The sequence below is a fragment of the Eubalaena glacialis genome, chromosome 15, assembly GCF_028564815.1.
Source record: "Eubalaena glacialis isolate mEubGla1 chromosome 15, mEubGla1.1.hap2.+ XY, whole genome shotgun sequence".
Taxonomy (NCBI): Eukaryota; Metazoa; Chordata; class Mammalia; order Artiodactyla; family Balaenidae; genus Eubalaena; species Eubalaena glacialis.
Genome location: NC_083730.1, coordinates 9,037,656 through 9,047,338, shown reverse-complemented (window position 1 = coordinate 9,047,338; position 9,683 = coordinate 9,037,656).

The following is a 9,683-nucleotide window of genomic DNA, read 5'->3' as shown; positions in this document are numbered from 1 at the left end:
GAGAAGGTATTTCATAGCAGAACAAAACAAAACAAACAAACAAAAAACCACCACAGACCTAGGCAAAGAGGGAAATTTATCACTCCATTAGGAATACATCACAAGCCTAGATGAATATACATCAAAGCAACACAGTTTCCAAATATGTGAAGCAAAGCCTGATAGAGCTGAAAGGAGAAAGAGATAGATCAAAAATTGGGGACTTCTACAACCCCTCTAAGCAACTGATAAGTTAACTGATGGGTCTAGCAAATTACTAGATGGAGAATCAACAAAGATATAGAAGATCTAGATAATCAACCAAAACGATCTAATTATCATATATATAACATTCCACCCCCCAAATGCAGAATATACATATTTTCAAGTGCCGTGGAATGTTAACCAAGATAGACCAAATCCTAAGCCAAAAAAAAAAAAAAGATCTTCAACAAATTCAAAAAATTGAAATGCAGGTATATTCTCTTACCATAGTGAAATCAGCTAAAAATCAACAGTAGAAATATTTCTAAAGAAGTAGAAATTAAATAGTACATGTCTAAATAATCCATAGGTCAATAAGGATTTCTCAAAGGAAATAAAAATTATACAGAAGTGAATTAAATGAAGATATAACATCAAATATTTGTGAGGCAACTAAAGCAGTGCAGAAAAGGAAATTTGTAGAACTAAATTCTTACATTAGAAACAAGGAAGGGTCTCAAAACAGTAATGTAAGTTTCTACCTCAAGAAACTAGAAAAAGAAGAGCAAAATATACCCAAAAAAGAAGAAAGAAGGAAATAATAAAGGTATAAGCAGAAATCAATGAAATTAAAAACAGGAAAACAATAGAGAAAATCATTGAACTCAAAGCTGGTTCTTCAAAAAAATCAAGAGTATCTGATAAACATTTACCAATACTGACAAAAAGGAAAAGAGAGTAGACATAAATCACGAACATCAAGATTAAAATAGGGGACATCACTACACATCCTGCAGTCATTATAAGGAAAATAAGGGAATATTATTAAGCACCTTTCTTTATGTTCATAAATTGACAACCTAGAAGGTGTGGATCAATTCCTTAAAACCATAAAATATCAAAAGTCAACCAAGATGAAAGACCATAGTTGAATAGTCTAACAAACATTAAAGAAATTTGAATTTATGACTAAAAATTTTCCAGAAATGAAATTGCCAGGTCTATATAGCTTCACTGGAGAATTCTGTCTTTGTTCAGGCTACCATAACAAAATACCACAGAATGGGTAGCTTGTAAACAACATAGACATTTATTTCTTACCGTTCTAGACTCTGGGAAGTCCAAGATCAAGGTGCCATAATGGTTGCATTTTGGTGAGGTCCTTTTCTGATTCATAGCTGGTACTTTTTCACTGTGTCCTCACTTGTGGAAGGGGTAAGCAAGCTCTTGGGGTCTCTTTTATAAAGGCACTAATCCCATTCAGGAGGGCTCCTGACCTAAGTACCTTGCAAAGGCCCCTCCTCCTAATACCATCACATGGAGCACTAAGATTTTAACATGTAATTTTGGGGGGGACACAAACATTTGGACCATAGCACTACCAAGTATTTAAAATATCAATACCAATTTTACACATGTTCTTCCTAAATATAAAAGAGGGAATATTTTCCAACCTAATTTTTAAAAACCATTATTACCCTGATCCTGAAACCAGACAAAGGCAATACAAAAAAAGAAAACTGTAGTCTGATATCTTGCATGAACTTATGTAAAAATCTTCAACAACGTCATACCATGACAAATTCAAAAATGTTACAAATAATTATACACAATGACCTAAAGGAATTTATTCCAGATATACAAGACTTCCAACATTTGAAAATCAATCAGTGTAATTTCCTATACCAACAGGCTAAAGAATAAACATCATATAATTATATCAACTGATACAGAAAAGCGTTTGATACAATTCGACATTCATTTATGATAAAAAAGTCTCAGCAATCTAAGAATGGAGAGGAATGCCTTGATTTGAAAAAAAGCACCGGGAAAAAAACTTTGCAACTATCATCACCCTTAATGCTGAAAGATTGAATGCTTTTCCCCTAAGATTGGGAACATGGAAAGAATGTCTGCTCATTTATTTAACATAGCACTGGAAGTTCTAGCCACTGCAACAATGCAAGAAAAAGAAATAAAGGGCATTTAGATCAAAAAGGAAGTTATAAAACTGTTCCCATTTACAGATGGCATGACTGTCTATATAGAAAAATGCCAAGAAATTTGCAAAAACCAAAGCAAAACTGTTAGAATTAGTGAGTTCAGCAAGTTTGCAGTATACAAGAGCACCACACCAAAAATCAATTGCATTTCTATATACTAACATAAATCCATGAAAAAATAAACTAAAAACACAATATCATTTATAATCACTCCAAAGAAAATGCAACCTAAAACATATATAGGCCCTGTATATTGATAATTGCAAAATTCTGCTGAAAGAATCCAAAGATCTAAACAAATGGAGAGGCATGCTGTGTCCATAGGTTTGAAGACTCAGTGTAATAAAATTTTACTTCTCTCCAAACTGATGTATTGGTTTAGTGCAATTTTCATCAAAACCCAGTAAGTTTTTTTTGTACACATAGATGAAATTGTTTTAAAGTTTATAAAGAAATGCACAAGCTCTAGAATAGTTAAAGTAGTCTTGACACAAAAGAATAAAGTGGGAGGAATCACTCCACCAGATATTGTCTCACTACATAGTACAATAATCAAGATAGTGTTGTACTTGTAGATGGGGAGCAATAGGCACATAGATTAATGGAACAGAATAGACAACCCAGAAATGGACCCAAACAAATATGCTCATGTGATTTTTGACGAAGATGCAAAAGAAATTCAATGAAGGAAGGATAACCTGACAACAAATGGTGTTGGAACAATTGGACCTTTACAGGCGAAAACTGATACTTGTCCTGAACCTCACATGTGATACAAACATTAACTCAAAATGGACTTAGCTGTAAAACATTCCACTTTGCACGTTCATAAAAATATATAGGAGAAAATCTTTGGGATCTAGAGCTAGGTGAAGAATTCTTAGATTGGACACCAAAAGCACAATCCACCAAAAAATTGATAAATTGGACACCATCTAAATTAAAAACTGTTGCTCTGTGAAAGGCCATGTTTAGGGAATGAAAAGAGAAAATACATATTGGGAGAAAATATTTGCAAACCATGTATCTGACAAAAGACTGTATCTCTGAAAACCTAATAGTAAAAACCAAAAATACAATTAGAAATGGCTAAGACACATGAAAGGACATTTCACCAAAAATGATATACATTATAGTATGTAAACACATAAAAATACATTTTTAGCTATCAGGGAAATGCAAATTAAAACCACACTGAGATATGCCTATCAGAATGGCTAAAATGAAAAAAATAGTGACAACGCTTATGCTGGAGAGGACAAAAATGGAAAATGGTATAGTCACTCTGGAAAACAGTTTGGCAGTTTCTTATAACACTAAACATGCAATTACTTTATTTCCCAACAGTTGAACTCATGGACATTTATACTAGAAAAATGAAAATTTATGTTCATCCAAAACCATGTATATCAATGTTTATAGCTGTTTTATTTCTAATAGCCAAAAACTGAAAACAGATCAGATGTCTTTCAATAGGTTAGCAGGTTAAACAAACTGTGGCACATACCTACCATGGGATACTCATCAGCAATGAAAACAAAAACCCCAAAGCAGAATATGTATACTTGCAGCAACTTGGATGATTTCCAGAGTACTATGCAGAGTGAATGAGTGAAACAGCCAATCTGTAAAGATTGCATGATGCATTATTAAACTTCCATAATATTTTTGCGATGAGAAAATTTTAGAAATGAGAAAATTTAGAAATGGAGATAATTTAGTGGTTTCCAAGGATTAGTGACAGGGTGAGGGAACATGAAGACTGTGGGTTCTGTCTTGACTGGAGTGGTGGATACGCAAACCCATACATATGATAAAATCGTATAGAAAAAATACATAGACAAACCAAATGGATACAAGTTAAACTGAGAAAATCTGAATAAGTTCAGTGAACTGTATTGATCTCAATATCCTGGCTGGGACATTGTACATAGTTTTGGAAGATGTCATCACTGGGAGAAACTGGCTAACAAGTACATGGATTTCTTGGTATTATTCCTACAACTGCATGTGAATTTACAGTTATCTCAATAAAAATTCAATTATAAACAAAGTATGTACCTTTCTTATTTTGCATTTTCTCTTGATCTCTTAGTTTTTCTGGCTCCAGAATGTAAAAACAAATAATAAATAAAAACCTCTCAACTAATATATATATTCATTAATATTTATTACTAGGTTACATAATAAGGATTGCCATTTTAATTGTAGAGTACAGATATTTCAAAATAGTAGGAGAGAAGGTTCAGTTTACTCAATATTAGAGTAGAAATCTCTTCTGTCTTTGGAGTAGTTGAATTCCCTAACTTTTCAAATGTTTTGTGTTATGGAAACCTCAAATATTTTTTTTTAAATTCTTTACCCTTAAGGTTTAGACTCGAGTAGTTTAAAGGAAATTCTATCCATATGTTTATAATTTAATATGTTAGGCTGCTTTTTTTCTTTTCTTTTTTATATTTGATGTCTGAGAACTCTCTTGAACTACTTCTTTCAGGGATCTTTTGGCAAGATTAGACTAAGTCACAAACCAAAAGTTTCAGTTTGGATTTCAGCATACAACAATAATGTGTAGATTCTGTACAATGCCAAGAAGTTTTCTCATTTTGAATCTAAATGCCATAAATACAGAGTTGAAGATTAATCAGTGGCATTGAAGGGCATTGAAAATAATTCTGGTTAATGTTAACTCAGAGTCAAGAAATTATTTTATTCTTAAGGTGTACTTGATTTTGGAAATTTGTTAGTTTTCTTAGCAATTCTTAAAAATATTTTTTTTATCTTACCACTTACTATCTAACAGAAATGAATGTTCAGTGAACTATTTCAACTGCACATCTGCCTCTACTTGACCAAACCTATCAAATAATTTTTAAAAGTCTAGTCTTTTAAAATAGGCCCTGCTCTTTTCTATCATAGCATAAACCATGCTTAGTAAGCATGTATGATTTGGATGTAAAAATATAATCTTAGTGTATGTTAGTGATTATTAATTCATGGTCTACAATGAAATAAACATTTACTGAGAATGTGATAGTCTATGCAGATGATTTATATTTTTTGAATCCGAAAAAGACTTTATAAGTATGTTACATGAACCTTGGAAACAATAATGAAACAGAAATTTATATCCAAAATACATTGAAAGTAACTATAATTTTCCCTTAAGTCTTTGCTGCTGTATAATTGTAGCAAAAACAGAAGAGTATTTTGCCATGAAGGAATTATTTTCTCCAAGTACTGTTGACATTCCTAAATACACACAAAAGTGTAGTTCAATCTGCTAAATAATACTATTAAAATCGTACACAACCCAGTTAAAATATGTGTATTTTCTATTTGTATAGATATGTATATGTACATTGTGTATATACACACGTACACATGTATATACATACACACTCATGTATGTGGTATACATTTTTTGAGGTGGCTTGGGAAAGCACCTTCAGGGTACTGAGACCTAAATTCCTTAATTTTCTTCTTTTGAACAGGCAATTTAATGCTACGTTGATGCGGGAAAGCTGGACTCCAAAAGAAAATCTTGTTCTGAGACTAAGGTTGTGAGAACAGGGCATGAAGTGTTCGTGCCACAACCTTCTTCTTCACCCAGTCTTCCTAGCATTTAGATCTTTCTGTTATAAGAAACACAAGAAGGTGGTATTGGCTGATAAATTCCGTAGCCTTCTGGATGCTTTGATGGGTTGAAACTAAATTCTTCCCCCAAGCCCTCACTTTCCTTGAATTAAGAGGCAATGAGACAACACACTTTGCTGTGGTGTTTGGGTCAGGATGCTGATATTTATCCTGAATATTTGTGAAAGAAACAATTTGGTATAGTGGCAATAGCACTAAACTTTGAGATGAAAGATCTAAATTAAGTCCTGTCTCTGCTACTTATCAGGTTTCTTGACATTGGTCCAGGCACCCATACCTACCAAACAGAACTTCCATAAGCATCATGTAAAATGTACATTAAAAGTGTTTTAAAAATTGTTTTATTATACACATTTTACTATACATCTGGAGGTTGATGCTTGAAATTCTACTGTTAGCATTTTACCGTCTTAGTTTGAACCTTCATTGCCTTTTAAATTTTAAATACTCAGAGCAGAACATATTGAAATCCAAGGATTGAGTGAAGAGCATTCCACTCACAGGTCCCAAGGCAGGAATGAGCATGGCCTCTTCAAAGAATAGGAAGAAAGTCAGCTTGACCGGAGCAAGAAGGGAAGGTAGAGAAGGGCTGGCGTGGTAGGAATTGAGGTCTGGAGGGAGGCTGGTGCTAGATCATTTGAAACTGAGACTGTGGTTAAAAGTTTTCATTTTATTCTAATTGTTATAGGGAGGCATTGGTAAGTTTTAATTAGAGAGTTATATATTTTTATTTAAATTTTTTACAGGATTCTTTGGCTGATGCATACCAAATAGATAGAGAGAAGTGTTAATAGACATTTCAGTAGCAGTAATGTTGAGACAGGTGGTGATTGTTTCCACAAGACAGAGACAGCAAAGGTGGACAGAAGTACATGGATCTAGGAAGTAATTTGAAGAAATGAGATGATAGAACTTGCTGACTAAATGTGGGTCAGAGAGAAACTAGGTTTTTGACTTGAGCTGTTGGATGGATGGTGTTGCCATTTACTGTGATGTTAACAATGGGAAAAAACAAATTTGCAGAGGGCTTAGGATCAAGATTTCAATTTGGTCAATGTTAAGGTTGAGGTAGAGATTCCTATTAGACACCCAAGTGGAGATATAGAGAAAATACTACATTAATCTAGAACTCAGGAGAAATTGAGGGACTGGAGATATGAATTTGGCAGTCAATGGCAAAGACATTCTCATTAGTGTCTTCAAGCTTTGGACTCTCTAATATTTAGGGAGGAACAGTAGGGAGAAACAAAGGAGACCAAGAAGGAGGAGGTGATGGAATAATCAGAAGGGTGTGGTGATAAGGAAAACAAAAGACACATGTGCTTAAAAAGCAAGGAATTTTCAACGGTTTTGAATATTACTGAAGTCAAGTTAGGCAAGGGAAAAAGATGAATATCCGATTTGGCAATATTGAGGTCATTTGTGACCTTGACAAGTGGAATTTCTGTGGAATGGAGTGTGCAGATTTCCAGTTGAAATGGGTTGATGAGAAAATGGGATGTGAGGGAATGAAAGCAGAGGAAATAACACATTAGTTACATTGTCTCTTTTGTCACGGGTGCAGGGAAATGGGACATTTACTTCGTGAGGAAGGTGGTAATGATGCAATTGGTGTGCTAAAGAGAATGATCCAGTATCGAGGGAAAATTCATGTGACACTCTTGGAACAACTTATTACAAAATTATTAATATCCCCATTTGATAGATGAAAAAGCTTTATCACAAAGGTTAATTAAGTTGCTAAGGTCACAAGGTGGTAAATGACAAAGCAAGAATTTGAACTCATATCTTTGTAGTTTCAAAGTTCAATCTCTTTTCACTATGTCACCTGTTGTTGGCTGACTAATGCCCCCCATCCCAGGTGCCCACATCCTAACCCCTAATCTCCAGAGAACCTGCAATAAGTTACCTTATGCAGTATGGTAAAAGAGACTTTGCAGGTGTGATTAATTTAAGCATTTTGAGATGGGGAGATTATTGTGGATTATCCCAGCAGGCCAATATAATCACAAGGGTCCTTATAAAAGGAGAGAGGATCAATGTTAGTAATAGATGTGATGATGGGAACAAAGGATTGGGGTGATGTAAGGAAGGGGCCACGAGCCAAGGGATGCAGTTGCCTTTAGAAGCTGAAAAGTGTCAGAATATGGATTCTCCTTTCAGATCCTCTAGAAGAAACCAGCCCTACCAACACCTTGATTTTAGTCCAGAGAGATTTATTTGGGGTTTCTGAACTTCAGAAATGTAACATAAGTCTGTGTTGTTTTAAGCCATTAAGTTTGTGGTAATTTGCTACAGGGGAAATAGGAAACTAATATACCACCTTTACTGTGTTGATTATTTGCAGAATTGTCTACTGCCCCTGAGCTCAACTTAAATGTGTTTTATCATGGCACTGTCTAATGATTATACTGAATAAATAAATACTACTGTATTTTAAATGTTGATTTATTTGAACATCAAGGCAAAGATGACAGTCTTACACAACTTCTTGTTGGGGGGTAGTAATTTTGAAACTTCTGAAGATTACTGTGGCAAATATTTTGGGTATGGGGCCCTCATTAGCTCTTACAAAGAGTAGCTGCAAACCCAAGGGCTGCCAAGTTACCTCTTGAACTCTGGGGAGGTGTGGATTCCTTAAATCTGGTCTTTCTCTTGTCCGGAATAAAACATGTCTTGCCCCATCTTTTCTGTATGCTCTCTATAGCATATGATGAACCAATAGTCTTGTGATTTTGGGTAGCTGGGCTTTGTAAAGACTTTTTCTTTGATCTGATCATTCAAAAGGGTGAATTTTTAACTCTGCCACCAATTTTAAGCTCTTTACACTGATAATTAAATTCCAGATCATGCATAAGAAGTAAAGCTTCACAAACAATATCATACATGCCTTTATGTGAATATTGCTTTGCTTTAGTAAGAAGTAGCGTGAATGAAACAAAGTATTTGGAAATATTATTCATAGGTATAGCTCACAAATATCTAAATACATTAGAACATTTCTGCTTCTGATATCAATTTTTTTCTCTTAGATTGTTGATGTGGAATACATTTCAGTCAATTTGTATTAGTAATGTAAAGAATGTACTATCGGGAAAACTGAACAGACTTTAAGAATAAATATTTTTATTAAAATCTTTTATAACTGCATTTCAAAAGTAAATATGACAGTCATTTGGGTTGTATTCTCCAAACTTCATTATTAAACCTGTGAAAACTTGCCAGTCAGCTGACGTAGAATAGTTTGGCAGCTACACACACGTTCCATCAAATGGGTGTGAGAAAACATTACTGAAACATACTGACATGAAAAGAACTTTCTCTTGTTCAGGACAAACTGTAACCAGATCCATGAAGAATTTCTGACTTAGCTGCACACATTCGTTAAGAGCACGTGTGAATGGGGTGAATGGCTTAGGAATTTTGCTTAGGAAATGCATAGAAAAATTGGGATGGTTTGTGGTTTTGTTCACTGTAACCCTAAAATGGACATAAATATTGGAAAATGTTGATGAATTCAATATTAAAGAAAATTTATAATGTTAACAAATGAATACCTTATCAATAAAGAACAAACAGAAAAAAGAATGGAAAGCATAGGTCCTCTCAGCACCACGTGGATTGTTGTGAAATTGTGATAGGAGTTATTTCATAGGGTCATTTGTCTCACATTATGACTTAATAATTATAATTTTGAGTTGTTGGCTGTGTGCTCTTCTGGATTTTAATTTCCTAACTAATATTTATGGACACAGTTTTATTGTCCTCTACATTATTGAATCTCTGTGAAATGACACAAAATGGTGTAAACACAGCAACGTAAATTCCAGCTTCAGGGTCACC